The 17,075-nt window shown below is 35.9% G+C and overlaps 1 protein-coding gene across 2 annotated transcripts in view; it reads right to left on the minus strand.

The window, feature by feature from the left end:
- Positions 1–14,788, minus strand: part of LOC118181629 (trypsin-like) — a 67,349-nt gene extending 52,561 nt beyond the window's left edge. Inside the window, exon 1 of one of the 2 annotated variants that reach the window (XM_085813151.1) lies at positions 14,718–14,788. The gene's annotated coding sequence lies outside the window, so the exon portion shown is untranslated. Of the gene's footprint in view, positions 1–1,599; positions 1,967–14,717 lie in introns of those variants that run through there. The other variant, XM_085813144.1, reaches the window with a different exon arrangement.
- Between the last annotated feature and the right edge of the window lie 2,287 nt (positions 14,789–17,075).

Consider the following 17,075-nt stretch of genomic DNA (forward strand, 5'->3'; position numbering starts at 1 on the left):
GGACAGTACCCTGGGGGGGACGGGTATGAGAGTCTCCCACTCATCTTTCCCTACCACCAACTTCTAGAGAGGTCTTTCGTTTCGTGACATATTTATGTGATTATTTTTTTATATTTATGTGACTTGATTATCTCAAAGTATAATTTTGGGCTCTGAAGCTTTCGACCATAAGCGAATTTTGTCTTTAAGAATACTAAATCTTCAATTCAGTACTTGGATTGGTCAGCATATCCACCTGACAAACTGAAGATTTGATAGTTTTTAATATCATTCAAGACAAATTCGCCAAAGGCTGAAAGCTAACTTTAATTAATAATCACATTTATTTTTAAATATTTATCGAAAACAATACCAAGAAAATAATACTATGCAGAAGACGTAACTGAAGATTAAGCATAATGGGAAAAAAAAAAAAAAAAAAAAAAAAGAGAATAAATGCAACCAAGCCTAAAATATGCAAAAGTTATGTTGAAAATTCAATGCTTATTTCATAAACAAGTTTCGAATTTTATCTGAAAAGTAATTTTCAAGAACAGTTTTCCGTTGGTGGACCATGATTCCTCGCTGAAGAGATTCGCCCGAATGAACATCACATTTTCAGCTAGTCGGCCTTTAGATAGGAATAAGGAATTAAAGACATTCTTCCCACGTGCTCTTGGCGAAGACTTGCATTCATATCTTGGAGGTGGTGCAATTAACTTTTCAAGATTTTCTTCTCCAAAACCCCTCATTATTTCTAAACTTATGTGTTGAACGCCGGGGCTCATCATCGATACAAACGTTTAATATGCAAGTTAATTCATTTCCAAGATATAGCAAAAACCTTTTGCCTTTATCATTTTTAATTCATAAAAAATGCTTTAGTTACATAATTAATTTTCTGAAGGTAACTAAGGTGATTATGTAAGGAATGCTCTAGAAACTATCTTAGTTATGTAAAACAAAATAAGGAGAAGCTGGAATAAATATATAATGATCAGTAGTAAGAGATGACAGTACATTTACAAAGTAAAAAGCACAACTTCGAAGCAAAGATATGATTCTGCATTATAAATCTGACTGCTTTACCCAAGAACAGAAATTAAAATAAATAACGGTAAAGAAAGTTCAAGTGTTTTTATGGAAACATTTTGACAAAAAAAAAAGCATTCATGTAAAGTATATGCGTAGTATGTAATAGATTAACAGAATAATAAATCACGGGCGAATTTATTTGCGATAATAATTCACGTAAGAATGTCATAAAATTATTCTAATATTTCGATGTGGGGGGTAGATCACTCGGAAAAGCGTATATAAAAGCTCTAATATATTCGTAGTTTTTATTTTATGTTGGAAAAAGTTTAATATCAAAATGCATACATTTTATTTAGCACTAAGAAAAAACTATTTTAGTTTCAAATGGAGCTAATTAATAAGAGGATAAAAATAATAATTATAGAATGAATAATCATCCATATTTTTACATTTGTTTTGAAGGACTTGTTTATTGTATGTATCATTTCTTAAGATTATAGGATGAAGCTGATAGGAAGTGGATTTATCTGAATAAAAGTATAATTAAAATAAATTAAAAAAATAGTTAAGAAAAATACTTACGAGTCGCTTCTTGAAAGCTCTCAGCTGCAAATAAAGGAATATGCATAGATTTGAATGACGTCACTATTTTGAAAACCTTTCTGATAAGCAACGCATTATGTATACAACCAAATTAACACCATCACACCTAACCTGATATGAGATGTGCTGATATTTAAAACAAATCCTTTCCTTTAAGTTAATCAGATAAAGGCAATAGTAAAGAGAAAGAGTGACAGTGAAGTTCCGCTGTAGAAGAAGTCACAAAGTCACACGGATTGAACTGAGACCTTCGCCACAATTCATAGAATGCTGGTATATCCTCAACCTTCAAGTGTAGAGCTAGAGATCAGATTGCGCAAACCCACGAAATGAAAGGAAAATCTAAGAAACCGCTCGACAATAACTAGTTACCCATGACTGAAGCCGATTGAAATTTCGTTAGGGTCTAAGCGGGAAAGGATCTAAGAACCTAAAAAGTAGGTTAGGAGGCAAAGAGGGAAAAGTCATTCTAGTTTTCTACATTATTCCGTTGACTCAGTTTTCACCACCATATCCAAAAATAAATGAGCTTTTCCTTTTTCTTCGATAAAATTGACCTCCTTCTGACGGAAACATTTTCGCTTTTCCAAAAGGTCCGTGAACTTGTCGGACTCAAGCCGTCAGTATTATTTTTAAACGAGATTTGAAGATTCTTTATAAGCTTCGCGTTCACTGCGAACCTGTTTGAGGCATCTTACAGTCCGATTAGCGTGTAATTCTGTGGTCCCTAAGACATGTTCCACTTATAAAAAAAAGAATCCGTTCTACTTTTGATTAAAAAGTTTTCCTACCTCACTGTTTGTGTAAGACGCACTTTTAACCAAATTTCTCTGTCGATAATTCCAGTCATCTGAGACAAATTATGTATCTATTGGGAGGAACATCCTGAAACTAAACGTTTAATAAATCGCTGAAAACTGATGTACACTTTTGTTTTCAGCAGGTAAGTAGACTTAAGAAACTGAAAAAGACTCAATAAAAATGAAAGCATATAGCTAATCTCTTGAAAAAGAGTTTCATCACAAGTAATGTGGTTTAATTTCTACCAATTTTGATGAAGGAGTGTAAAAGTTTGCTCTTGCTTCATTTGAATTTATCTTGATTTCTTAAGTTGCAAATATATTTAAAGCAAAAGCTACCGTTTTAAGCTATATTGCAGTAATTACATAGAAGTCACTAAAAACTTTATATCTAAGTTTGAGGGAGGGGAATAAAAACGTTAATGAAGGTAAAAAAGATGCCCTCAATTACGAGTTAAATGGGACCAAGCATATTCAAAGGGCAATAAATTAGCTTTTTTTGATGGTTCAGTACTGACCTTTTGGTCTTCAAAGATCATAAATGGATCCGAATTTCATATGACAGTTAAAACCAGGTAAAACACTGATAATTTTGCAGAGATCTCTGCAGTCGTTTGGCTTTTACGCAGTTGGAATCTTAAAAGAACCAGACTTCCTTTTTATACTGAAGAACATATAACCAGAGTTGGTAAAGCTTAAAAAAAGCGTTTATAATTTCATTTGCCTTTAAAAAAATCATTCATTCTTATTGCATTGAATTAAAAAACGTTACGTAAAAGAAGGCTATATTGAATGTTTTTGGAAATGTTGAATTTTTTATAAAGCTTACATTAACCAAAGAATAGAAAATTGTTGAAAGAAATGTAAGTTATGTCCACTTGTGGCAGTTGGCAAGATTTATTGTTGTTAGTTTATTTTAGTTAGAATATTCATGTTATAAAGCTATCAAAACGTTGTGCCTCGTAATTCTCATATACTTAATCAAGATTGAAAACCTAACCAAAAACATAATAACTGTAAATATGTAGATATGTTTTCGCTGTTCCTTGAAGTTAATACAAAATGTTTAAAAGACAAACCAAATAACATAAACTTTTCTCCACCCCCCCCCAACTGCGGGCTCTAGTCGTTTATACGCGTTGGCCACTACTGAGAGTGGAAGCAGTGGTTACTTTATTAAGGAGGCACCTAGAAAGTGCTCCACCGTTGCTTCGTATTGTTACGGTTTTTTTCTTCTGACACCAGTTGTTACGTTACTTTCTTTCTTCACGTTCGTACGGGGTTCGTGTGGATTTGGAGTGAAAAACGATGATGAAGTATCGAAACACACTTTATTTGCCAGTATTGTCAGGACAGCTCCGAAACACGTTTTACAGTTGTCGATTAACTACTATAAACACGCTGACACGATCAGCGACACAGCCTCCACGTTATCAGGCTATCACGGTGGAGACAGTTTCACTGCAAGGCACCAGAGTACAGTTCTCGACTCTGCTCGGTCGTTCTCGGAACTCCACGTACTCTCGAGACTCTCCACGCTACAACACGCGATGCACTCCACGACACACAGAGCACGGCTCCCGACTTTTCGATTCAGTCGTTCCCGGAGCTCAACACGCTCTCTCGACGATGCACTAACCGCGATACACTAGGAGACTCCTTCGGTGAACTCGACGACCCACTCGGCATTCGCTGCCCGGCTGTCAACTCGATCGACTCCGCAGGGATTGACTCGCTAGACGAGACACCAACTCGATATTAACTCTCTCGCACTCTATGCGAGGCACACACACTAACTGCCTGCGGACCAGCAGGGTTTATATAGCTTTCGACTTGTGTTCGAGAACATTCTGGGCTAAACCGGTAAGAATTCGTTCCAGAAGGTTCTCCATCCGTCGATGGTATATTGCCAATTCTGACGTCAAATGGGCGATTTCTCGCCAAATGTAGCAACCACGCCTTCCATTGCCCTTTTATGGCAACCCTGCCTTCCCTTGCCATTTTATGGCAACCCTAAAACTGCTTTGCGGGGAAGCCATCTCGCCGCGCCTTTACATTTCGTAACAGTATGAAGGGACAGACAAATTACATCCATGCCTTCTCCAGTATACAACCCCGGGCCCTTCTGTTTGGCAATCTGTGTCATTAACCACTTTCTCGTCTGGAAGGCAAATAATGTAAACTAAGGAGAAGAAAATTTAAAAATGGTACATGAGAGGCGTTTCTATTTAATTCCCCTTCACTAAATCATATACGTTTTGATGTTACTACTCAGTTGCGTTACCATTACTGTATGAACTTTTAGTTCAAAATTCTTGCAACCAAGGGCAATTTAAGAGCACGCCTAACTATCTATTCTACACGTAACTTACTGTACCCTAAAATCTTTGAAAAGTAAGTTTTCTTCTTCCTTTAATTTCGTAATTTAAATTGTTATCATATTTCACTATTGCTATGGAATATATGGCAACTTTCAATAAATCATGAATAGATACTGTACTACCTGAAGAAAAAGAGGCCTTCGATTGATAGTAAGGCTTAAATTGAATAGGCGAATTTTAATTTACATATGTTTGTCATTGAAATATAAAAAGATCTGAATTTTATAAAAACTTATTTTAAAGAGGTGTAAGACCAAGAAAAAATAATACAAAAATTAGTGTGACGTTTATATTTCGTATTTCAATCAGTGTTACCGCCCACCACAGGCATAGCGGTAAAATCGCTGAGCACTGGTAGTTGGTTCCGAGGTTCGAATTCCGGGAACGGGCTGGGTGCATGCGCGTTTTCGTGGTCTTCCCCGTGTGTAATGTGTACATGAGCCAGTTTTCCTTAGAAAGTGTTCCATGAAGGCATGCCTTTTCTTAGGCAGATAGCTCTCGAAGCTTTGCCATAATCACGTAAACCTAACCAAAACCAATCAACTAGTTTCACACATCTGACATCTCATACTAAGATCAGTGTCACTTCTATTTTCAATCTCAAGTATTCAGTTAATGCCTTTCAGCGCAAAGGAGCTAATATGCTGATATATTAACTAATATATTAGCTGATATATTAACTAATATAATATTAGCTAATATATTAACACAAGGTAAACTGTTTTCCCATTACAAACAAGCTGATAGGTTGAAAACGAACAACTTGCAATTTTTTTTGAAAGGAAGGAAAAAGTCGCACGTCTTTCTTTCAATAGTAAACCAGGCAGAAAAGTTGTCCAAAACAGTTGTTCGTGTGAAACAAACGCCGTGTGATATGGGCCTTACAGTAGAGCAGAATGGAAAGGTAATGACAAAAGTTAATTACTATTTACAGATACAAAGACTCATGTGCTTTGAAAACAAAGTAGTGATACTTTGAAAACAAAGTAGTGGAAGTGCGGTACAACAACGTAGCTTGTACGTTGTTAACTATTTTCATATTCCCTGTACATACTCTCTTGGTGCAAGTCACTAGCACGTCCAGTTAACATCGTCCAAATTCTACTTTACAGTGACTTCCGAACTAAAATATGATGGCCTGTAATTCTTTACTGCTTGGTTTAGCCAAATGGGTCTCTTACCCTTTTCTAGTCACTTTTTAAATGGAGGAAAACAAAAGGGAATTTTCATACTTCTTGTACGTGCTATTGAAATGTAAATCCAGCTAGAGAACCTAAGATCTATTGTCCGAATCTCGGAGTAGGTACTCTTGGTTTTCTCATGTTTCCTAGCTTCGAAAAGTAATATGTGAGGAACGGACTAAATAAATAAAGATGTTAATAAAGAATAATAAGATAATAAGATAAAAAGATGTTAATAAAGAAGTTTGTGCGAGATTGGATTATAGGTGGGGTTTTTAATTAAGCAGTTGAATGCTGCTGCATTTTTCCTATTCAAAATGCCATTCCTTAATGCAACTTTTCTCAACATATGTTTCGAAGATATGCATCATTTACAGGCATGCATAGCAGCCACTTGGGGAAAGTCGGTCAACAGTTATTGATTTGAACATTCAATGAGCAATTGCTAGCAACTGATCGGTCCTATGGTCTGAATTTTTAATAATTACATTACCTGTGTATGAGCTTTACACATACTTAATTTCATTAAAAACATTCCTTTTATTAGAGGTTTTTTTTTTTTTTTTTTTTTTTTTTTTTGACCGCCGATAGTCGGAGTGCGCTAGCTAATTTGTTCACTCAAGTGATAACTAAATAAAGGTATGTTTTGCTTTGAATTTTGAAATAACTAAACGATGCTTTTTACTACGTTCATGTAAAAGAATAAGGATGTAATTTTAAGATATATAGCTGCCGTGGGGAATTTTAGTTTAAAGGTTCACTTTATTTTAGATCTAGGAATCACAAATATATATTTTATTAAAAACGATAGTTTTAAGTTATCAACTTTGAGAAGAAACAGTCCAAGTTGATTGTGAGAAGATACAGCATAACTCCAAGCAAAGAATTTTGATCAGGCAATAAGACAAAAGGAAAGAACATCTGAAAGCTTTTCGAAAGAAGAAAAGAAAGTTGTGTTTCAGTTCACAAATGTTATATTGCTGCTAGTCGTGATCGTGAGAAAATGAAAACCGAAACTTTTTCAGAATACATGAAGTTAATTCATAAACATACTCATATACTGTAATGTTATAAAATCAAGCAACAAAACAGTAATCATGATCAGCGTTGAGTAGCAGTTAAAGGTACTTTCCGTACTGGTAGCTATAATTCAAACATAGATACAGCTGACTAGTCCACCAGCTAATTTTTAAATAACCAAGGAAACGAAATACAATGGATAGATCGTATTATATGAACTATGTAAAGAATAGATGGAACAGTGACGATAACTTAAAAGACATTAAAAAATTGGTTTCACGATGAATTTCTAGCATCAGAGAGAAAGAGAACGGAGGACGTGGGCACTATCCCTTTATCAAACGGTTAATTAGTATAGCACCACGTCCACCACTATCTATAGCACCTTTTCAAAATACATAATGCCACCTGATAGGTATTCAACGTGCACGACAAGACATACAATATAATATGTTACAGAGTTACAGATTAATATTCAAGGTACATTACTGGTACATTACTGATACAAACATGACAGATGCTGAACTGATAAAAGACTGATATAATACTAATATTAACACTGATTAATACTGCTACAGTACTGATACATTGATATAACACTAAATATTATTACTGATTAAATGGAAATGATTTTGCATAAGTCGGTAAATAAATCCACGAAATAATATGTTACAGAGACTCAAAATATTGCGAATTAAAATATCACAAATGAATGTTCTACTGTTACATTTTTTGTACTATTGTACTATCTATAGCACCCCTTCAAAATACATAATGCCACCTGAAAGGTAATCAACGTGCACGACAAGACATACAATATAACATGTTACAGAGCAGTGGCGTAGCAAGCATGACTGGCGCCCGGGGCAAAATACCTTTTTGGCGCCCCCCCCACAATAAAAAATTTCAGTAATATAATGTATAGAATATATTCGTAATAAGAAAATAATGCAAATAATAATAAAATGCTGAATTTGTTATAAAATACTCAAAAATATATTAAGAATAGTCACTAGCTAACTACACTATCCTTGGATTCGGAAATGCATCTGTGTCGGCGGAAAAATCAGACATACGATGATCTAGAATTAGTTCAAAAGGTGTTATAAGTGTTTTTAAAAAGTGCAGGTTTTAAACAATTAAAAGTTTAATATACATTATAGATAAATAGATATGTAGCAACTTGCCTACTACAACTCAACTCTGCCAGTCTGGTAACCCATAGCAACAAAGAACAAAATAATATTTATTCTATTCAATTGTTATAATTATTTAATGATCTGTCTCAAAAAATTGTACTATCATAATTGGTGACACGTACTTATTACGAATAGCAACATTCAATGATGCACGAATATGGAGTTCATATGTCAAAATTCTGAGCAGCAGTAAGTTATCCAGTGTGATGAGATGCAAGTAAGACATTTCACCTGTCATTTAAAGCGTTGTGCCGCATTCCGGCGAGTCAACATATTTCTGTCATAATTTCAGTGGATATATGTATCGTCTACAGCATTTGAGCCGCCAATTTCTCTGATTTCAAGTACCAAGAAATTGTGTCACTATAAACATATTGATTATTTTTCTATACATATTATTATTGTGCGTATTTGATTGATATAAAGTGGTTGACAACGATGCTGCTTCACAATTGGCGCGAGTGGCAGTTAAGCCATCACCTTTTTGTCGCCGAGACCCATCGTTATGGTTCATTCAGTTGGATGCGCAGTTATGTCGCATTACTGCCGACGAAACTCAATTTTATACAGCGATTTCCGTGTTAGAATCAGAGGTACTGCAATCAACTCGTGAAATAATTTTGAATTCACCGGCGACGGACAAATACAAATCTTTAAAAAATTTTAATTTCTGTTTGTGAAGAATCATAGACAGAATCAAGCAGTTGTTGCACGATTTACGATTGGGTGATAGGAGGCCTTCTCAATTGCTGTCTAAAATGCCAGACTTAGCCACCGGTAATTTAACGGATAACATTCTTAAAACATTATGGATACATAGACTCCCATCTAACATGCAAACCATTTTAGCGGCCAGTAGGGAGCCACTTAAAAATCTTCCCGAAATCGCTGATAAAATTCACAAGTTGGCCAGTCCAGCGCAAATACACGCAGTGCAGGCTCCTGGTCCAGGTACTGTGGCGTTACAGGCTCAAATTGATGATTTGTCCTGTTTGTCCTGTAGCCATCCAAGCTGAACCTTTTCAGCGCAACCGCTCCACATCCCGTGGTCGAAATACACGTCGTAGCCCACTGAGGAAACGTTATGAAAGCCGGGTATTCGTAACAGGGCTATTTGTTTTTACCACCACAAATTTGGAAACAAGGCAAACAAATGCCACCCACTGTGTCGTTATAACGACCAGGGAAACGAGAAGGGCCGTTGCTCGAAGTTGTGAACGACAGCGGCCGGAATTTTGCACGCCTTTTCGTCATCGAAAAGAATTCGGGCTTAAGGTTTCTTGTAGACACCGGGAGTGATGTTTCTGTCGTTCCACCACATTTTCACGAACAAAAAGGCCTTACCAAGCTATAACTTTATGTAGAAAATGGAACTCCTATTCAAATTTTTGGTGAACGCCTGATATCTGTTGATTTAAGATTGCGCCGCAACATCCAATGGCCATTCATTTCAAGTCCTACTGTCTCAAGTCCTATTAGTGGCGCTGACGTTTTTCAAAAAATTTCTTTGCTTGTCGATCTTAAGAATCGCCGTTTGATAGATTCTACAACCAACTTAACTTATCCGGGAGTAATTCACAATAGTCAAGATTTGAGCATTAAACTGATTTCGGGTAACTCCCCATGGCGTCAACTTCTCAGAGAATTCTCTACAAACACGCGCCCAGTTATGGGTAGTTCCGAATCCAAACACGATGTACTACATTATATTGAAACTACCGGACCTCCAATTGCGGCTAAAACAAGACGCTTCCCTCCGGACAAGCTTAAAGCCGCCAAAGAGGAATTTCAATACATGATGGAACAGGGAATTTGCCGTCGTTCAGAAAGTTAATGGGCCAGTCCGCTCCATCTAGTTCGGAAACGAAATGGTAACTGGCGCCCGTGTGGCCAATATCGTCGGTTAAATGCAGCTACAATTCCTTATCATTACCCAGTCCCGCACATTCAAGACTGTATGCAAGTTTCAGACGGAAAAGCTATTTTTACAACCTTTGATCTTGAGCGGGCGTATCACCCAGCTGATATTCCAAAAACTGCTGCAATGCTGCTCAAACGTTTCAACGCTTCATGAATCAGGTGTTAATCTGCCTCGACTTTTGTTTACCTTATTTTGATGACGTCTTAATCACCTCCTCTTAAGAACACCTATCACATTTGAGAACAGTTTTTGAATGTTTTCAAAGGTACAATGTCAGTCTTAATCCTTCCAAATGCGTTTTTGGCCAACCAAGAGTATCCTTTCTTGGTTATGAAATTTCCGCTGATGGCGTTCGACCCCTTGCAGATAGAGTCAACGCTATCCACGATATACCCGAACCATCTTCAGTGAAGGACTTAAGAATCTTGCCATGCTCAATTTTTATCGACGTTTCTTACCTCATGCAGCGACCATACAAGCACCTCTAAATTCTTTTTCGGTTGGAAGCAAGAAAAATGATAAACGTGTTATAACCTGGACCACAGAATCTCGCGAAGCGTTCCAAAAATGCAAACATGATTTAATTTCGGTACCAAATTTGCAGTATCCTTCCGCATCTAAACAATTATCATTCTACGTTTATAAGGTATTTCTCCCGCTCTTCTAGCGTGCCTTTGTGGTGTAGTGGTTCTGCAAGCTGGGCCGGTACTCCAGATGTCCGCGGTTCGATTCCCGGCGAAGGCCGTTGCATATTTTTCATATCTTCTGCTTCCAAAAAATAACCTAATGTCTCTACACGATGATGCATCAACAACAGGTATAGGAGCAGTTTTACAACAGAAAGATCAAGAATTATGGAGACCACTTTCTTATTTTTCTAAAAAACTCTCACCAGTGTAAACCAGATACAGCACTCACGATCGCGAATTATTAGGAATTTATGAAGCTGTCAAATATTTTCGACATATGCTACGAGCTCTATATCAAAAGATATCCGTTATATTGAGGGTTCGCAGAATATTGTTGCAGACACCTTGTCTCGTATTGAACAACTAGTCGTTCCTTCACCAATAAACTTTGCTGCCCTTGAGGATGAACAACACCGGGATTCAGAACTACAAACCCTCTTGAAAAGCAAATCTTCCACCAATCTCAACTTGCAGCCTATGCAGCTGTCACCTGGAAAATCACTTTATTGTGATGTTTAGGATTCAAGATTTCGACTTTAAGTTCCCTCCAGGTTTCGCCATGCCATTTTAGTCAGTTACATCGTCTGTCACATCCTGGCATCAAGGCTTCGAGGAAACTGATACAGCAACGTTTCGTATGGCCTAGCACGCAAAAGGACATAGCCAACCTGACACGTTTGTGCTTGGAGTGCCAAAGATCTAAAATTGTCAGACACACCACCAGCCAACTTAAAAATTTTAATTTGCTCTCATCTCGCTTCAATCACGTGCACCTCGACATGGTCGAGCACTTATATTTATTAATAATAATATAATACATGAATACAATTAATTACTATGTATACATTTTTCTTACCTTGGATGAAGCAAATTTATCATTTACTTCATCAAAGTCGATCCTTTCAAATTTTTCTCTTTCCACACTTAAAAATGCTAGATGACTTAGGGGATCTTGGCCCATCGTTGATTGTAAATATGTGAAAATTTATTTTAATTTGCTGAACGAACGTTCATAGCTAGCATTTGATAATGAAATAGTAAGCAGTATTTAAAGTGCGACTCTTAGGTTTGGAAAAACATTTTCTCTATAGATCTGATGTGGAATTTTAGGTTCCGTTTCTTTCCGTTTCTTTTCTACTGCGGAGTAACGTCATGAAGTAACATTCACTGCTCAAAACAATTAGGGGATATTGTGGGTTCGGTATGAAAACCATATAATCGATAACCTTTTTGAACAAAAGGAAATAGAAGAGATTATAAAGGGAAATTATAACGTTTAAAAAGTTGGGAATATGCAAATTTAGTCTGTGACGTCGAAAACTATGAGTTTAAGATAAGGAGTGAAAAGCGACCTGCAGCATTCCTTTTGTAGTAGGAGATTAAAAACAATTGACAAGAGTTGACTGTTTGCAGCAGTCAGTCCGATGTCTCAGCAAGATGACTTAGTAAAATCGGTAGACTAGAAGGCCATCAGTCGTTTACAGGAAAGTCAAATGCAATCCATTGTAGCGGAAGCGTTAGGATTTTCCCAAAATGTCATTTCCAGATTATGGAATCGTATTTTGGAAACTAGATATGTTTGAGAAATTCGGGAGAAGGTCGTGTTATCGTTTTAAAATAAAAAGCGAGAGATATGCGTGCATTTCGTTTAAAAAAATAAAAATATATCTCTACTTTGGAGAAATAAAATGGTCAGAAAGAACGTTTTGGTTGATGGTACTACAAACATTTTATTACACATTTTATCAAACAAATCAAGGAAATAAATAATTAATTATATTACAATAGTTATTAATTTTAAATATATTTTCCAGAAATCGAACAAAATAAAAACTGAAATTTTCCGGAAAATCTTGTTTGGACACCATTTGGCGCCCCTCTACGAGCGGCGCCCGGGGCATCATGCACCCCTTTGCCCCCCTGTCGCTACGCCACTGTTACAGAGTTACAGATTAATATTCAAGATACATTACTGGTATATTACTGATGCAAATATGACAGATGCAGAACTGATTAAAGGCTGATATAATACTGGTACTGATATTAACACTGATTAATACTGCTACATTACTGATACTTTGATATAAAACTGAATATTAATACTGATGAAATGGGAATGATTTTGCACAAGTCGGTAAATAAATCCACGAAATTATACGTTACAGAGATCCCCCCCCCCAAAAAGGAGAATTAAAATATCATAGATCAATGTTCTACTGTTACATTACTTGTAGATTACTGATGAAATATAACTGATACACTACTGATACAAGGCTGATATATTAGTGATACAATACTTTACTGATTGTAAGACTGTTTTTATTGCTCATGCGATATATGCATGAGCAAATATGCATATACAATACTTTACTAGTATTAATACTCATACAATACTTAACTGATATTAATACTCATACAATACGTTACTGATATTAATACTCATACAACACTTTTATTGGTATTAATACTCATACAATACTGACTAATAGTGATTAATTGTAAATGGGAAATACAAATGGGAAATACAGCATAGTTAAATTCTAGCATCAGAGCAGTTATATATTTTATACAGTTATATATTTTTGAGTTTTTTTTTTTTTATTTTAACCAGGACAAAGGTTAAATATCTTTGGCCTACCTGGCTGCTGGTTAGGATCAAGATTCCTTAACTTTTCTAAGCGGTTTCGACTTAATTTGGAGAATAATAATAATCTCCCCCTAAAATATTAATTTGCATCTATCATTTACGATAAATTAGTCAGTTTGTACTAATGAGACACAAATATTAATTTATACGTAACATTTTATAACAGCAGTTCATGCAACAAATTTTTAACTGCTTGGGAAATTTGGCCAGGACGCGATTGAGACTGCCAGAGGCCTTATGCACGGAATTGTTACTGAAGTCTTTAATGCTCACGTTCCTTCTTTCTGTTAAAGTTCAAACAGGGTCATGAGAATGTATGTAAAATGATTTTGTGGAACCCCTAAAACTTAAAGCCTTATGCACAGGCTGTACGGGCCTATACGGCAGTGAGGCTCTGAAATAAGTATAATATTTTAAGCTGCTGATTAGCAACGGCTATTTCAGAAAGTATCGGCAGCATAGTTAAATTTCATAATTTACATAGCAAGTCTCTTGTAGTATGCCTAGAGTGTTGAAAGAACTTGATCCGCTAGCTCAACAAGAGCGTTTCGCAAAGCAAAACGGATTGATTTTCATTCAAACTTCGAACTAAATCTCTATTTCATTTGATTCGTATTTTGAACGCAAGATGTCGCTTTGTCAGCGATCAACGACTCTGGTGGATGTAAAGAAGGATACCGCAGCAATTCCGTAATTGTTTACAAATATATCGCAAATATAAATTTCGCATTCTTAAATTTAGCACATTTTTTTCTATTGATAGATAACGGTTTCATCTATAAGGAAGTTTGCCTCCGATTTTCTGGCTGCAGGAATACAATTGCTGTATCTCGTATCATTTTATCAGCACTAAGAATGGGAGGAAACTTTTCTTCTTTTCTCTATCTTTGCCTGAAATACTTAATTCAGTATTTGGCTAGTAAATAAACTTGGGCGGTTATGTGTGAACGCCTAAATAAAATGTTATAAATAGAAACATTAGCAATTAAAACGTATCATTTACATATTAAATATCTGCAGAAGTTTTAACAATCACTCCCCTGTTAAATCATTTGCAATAACAGCAAAAGTCATTTCACCTTTCGAACAGCGTGAATCTGTACTGCAACTTTGTTTCAGTTACAAGCACACATCTTTTCCCTATCACAAACTGAAATGTTTTACTGGAGATTTGCAAAAGTTTCTAAGACTGTCAGTGGAGGTCTAGAGGGAACAAAAATGATTTTTGTATATCACCTACGTATAGAATGATGTCTTACCCTCTCTCTACATGTACAAAAATCTATTTCAAAATCTCCATCACTGATGACAGCACATACAAATTCATCCTGCAAAAGATGTAAAATTCAGTTTCGATAAGTACGTAACTATACTGAGAAATATATTCTTCATATATTATTACAGTACAAAGTCCGTAATCTGGACTCGTCGGGACTTCGGCGATTCCGGATTATAGATCATCAATTTAAATCTGGTAAGATGGCATGCAAAAATTATACAATTAGAAATATGAAACCGTGATTTATGAAATAAAGAGCAATTATGATCTAAAGGGTATTAAATTTACAAAAAAAGCTTAATATTTATTTGTTTACTTTATTAAACATTTCTTTCAACGCGCGCAGGCGTAAAGCATACATTACGCATAGTCGAATTTAGAAAATTGCAACCAGAAAACTATTTGATGTGTATTCGTGATATTTATAATGACGAGGAATTTGATTTAAATCATATCAAAGACGGAGTACATCGAGATGAAATACTATATTTAGTAAGGAATTATACGCCGAATAAAATAAAAACATCTGCCCTGACGATATGGATAGTGCTGACAGATCAACTTCCAATTCATTTCGCGCCGCGGGGTCCCCCCCCTCCGGCAGAGCAGCGTGAAATTGATAAACCGATTTCGGAATGGTTAGGAAATGCCTTTATCCATTTTTTGCAGCAATTCCACTTTTTGTTTGATGGACATCAAACATGCTTTCGCTTTGTAGATCCTTTGGCAGCTCCAGAATCGGAAATTCTTTTTGACATAATCGAAAGTTCAGGCTTACTTTTAAAAAATTGCTCTAACATTCTGCAAAAAATAATAAGCCGTATCCAATTCTAAGATTAAGGAAAAACGCAATCTGCAACATTAACTGAAATACATAATTAAATAATTTTAGCTTAGCTTATACCGTCCGCTATACATTAAACGCCCATGCGTAAAGGTCGTATGCTGTTGTGTAAACGCATATGCGCATATGTAAAGATCTTACGCGCATGCGCAGAACGTTTGTAGCTTTGATGTCCGAATTATAGATCATTCCGGTTTATGGACGTCCGGATTAAAGACTTTTGACCGGTCAAAACTCGTTAATCCGGACTCGTCGGGACTTCGGCGATTCCGGATTATCGATTTTTCCGGATTATAGATCATCAGTTTAAATCTCGTAAGATGGCATGCAGAAATTATAAAATTAAAAATATGAAACCGTAATTTATGAAATAAAGAACAATTATGATCTAAAGGGTATCAAAATTTACAAAAAAAAAAAGCTTAATATTTATTTGTTTACTTTATTAAACATTTCTTTCAATGTAAGTTGTTTAAGTTGCTTCGTTTTATGTGATAATACTTTCTCTTTAATTATATAAACAGACATAATTTCTTGTTCAGTTACAAAGTTCCGCTGTTCAAGTCCCGTAATTGCTGTGCCGAGAATACCGACTGATTTGTCAATCGAAATTTTTTCGTTTTCACTAACCTCTCTGTCACCTTCTTCATGTCTTTATCCATTTTTTGCAGCAATTCCACTTTTTGTTTGATGGACATACTTTCGTTTTGTAGATCCTTTGGGAACTCCAGCATCGGAAATTCTATTTGACATAATCGAAAGTTCAAGTTTACTTTAATAAAATTGCTCTTACAGTCTGCAAAAAATAATAAACCGGATCCAATTCGAATATTAAGGAACAACGCAATCATCAACATTAACTGAAATAGATAATTAGATAATTTTAGCTTTTACCGTCCGTTATACATAAAACGCGCACGCGAAAACGTATTCTGCACTTGCGCACACGCATATGCGCAGTCGTAAAGGTCTTACGCGCACGCGTAAACGTCTATGCGCATGTGTCAACGCGGCGCATGCGCAGAAAGTTTTTAGCTTTTAGGTCTGGATTATAGATCATTCCGGATTATGTGTGTCCGAATTAACGACTTTTGACTGTATATAGACATATTTTTTCCTGAGGCAAGAAGATAAATGTATGCACCCATAACCATATCTATACATTTCTGTATTCAATAAATACATTCTTTGGTTAGGGGAAAAAAAAAAGAAGTACCATGAAGAAAGTGATTGTTTTTATTACACAGGTAGTGAACAGATTAAAAGTTCAAAGCCACAGGACCTATCAGTGGCTAGCAACTGCACATTGAATGTTGGTGAAACCCCCCTCACAGTGATGCATGCTTGTAAACGTTGAGGAAAGGAGAGATAAAGATTCCTAATCCCATCTTGCAAGACATTCTGCCAGGCATGCCTTAACTGGTACTCCAGATCTGCGATGTTTTGGGTTTCCCGAATCTGGTGTATGTTAAATTGACAAAAAAGATCTGGTGA

This window comes from Stegodyphus dumicola, chromosome 1, assembly GCF_044657685.1.
Source record: "Stegodyphus dumicola isolate Sdum_Otavi_A_Nest chromosome 1, ASM4465768v1".
Lineage (NCBI taxonomy): Eukaryota > Metazoa > Arthropoda > Arachnida > Araneae > Eresidae > Stegodyphus > Stegodyphus dumicola.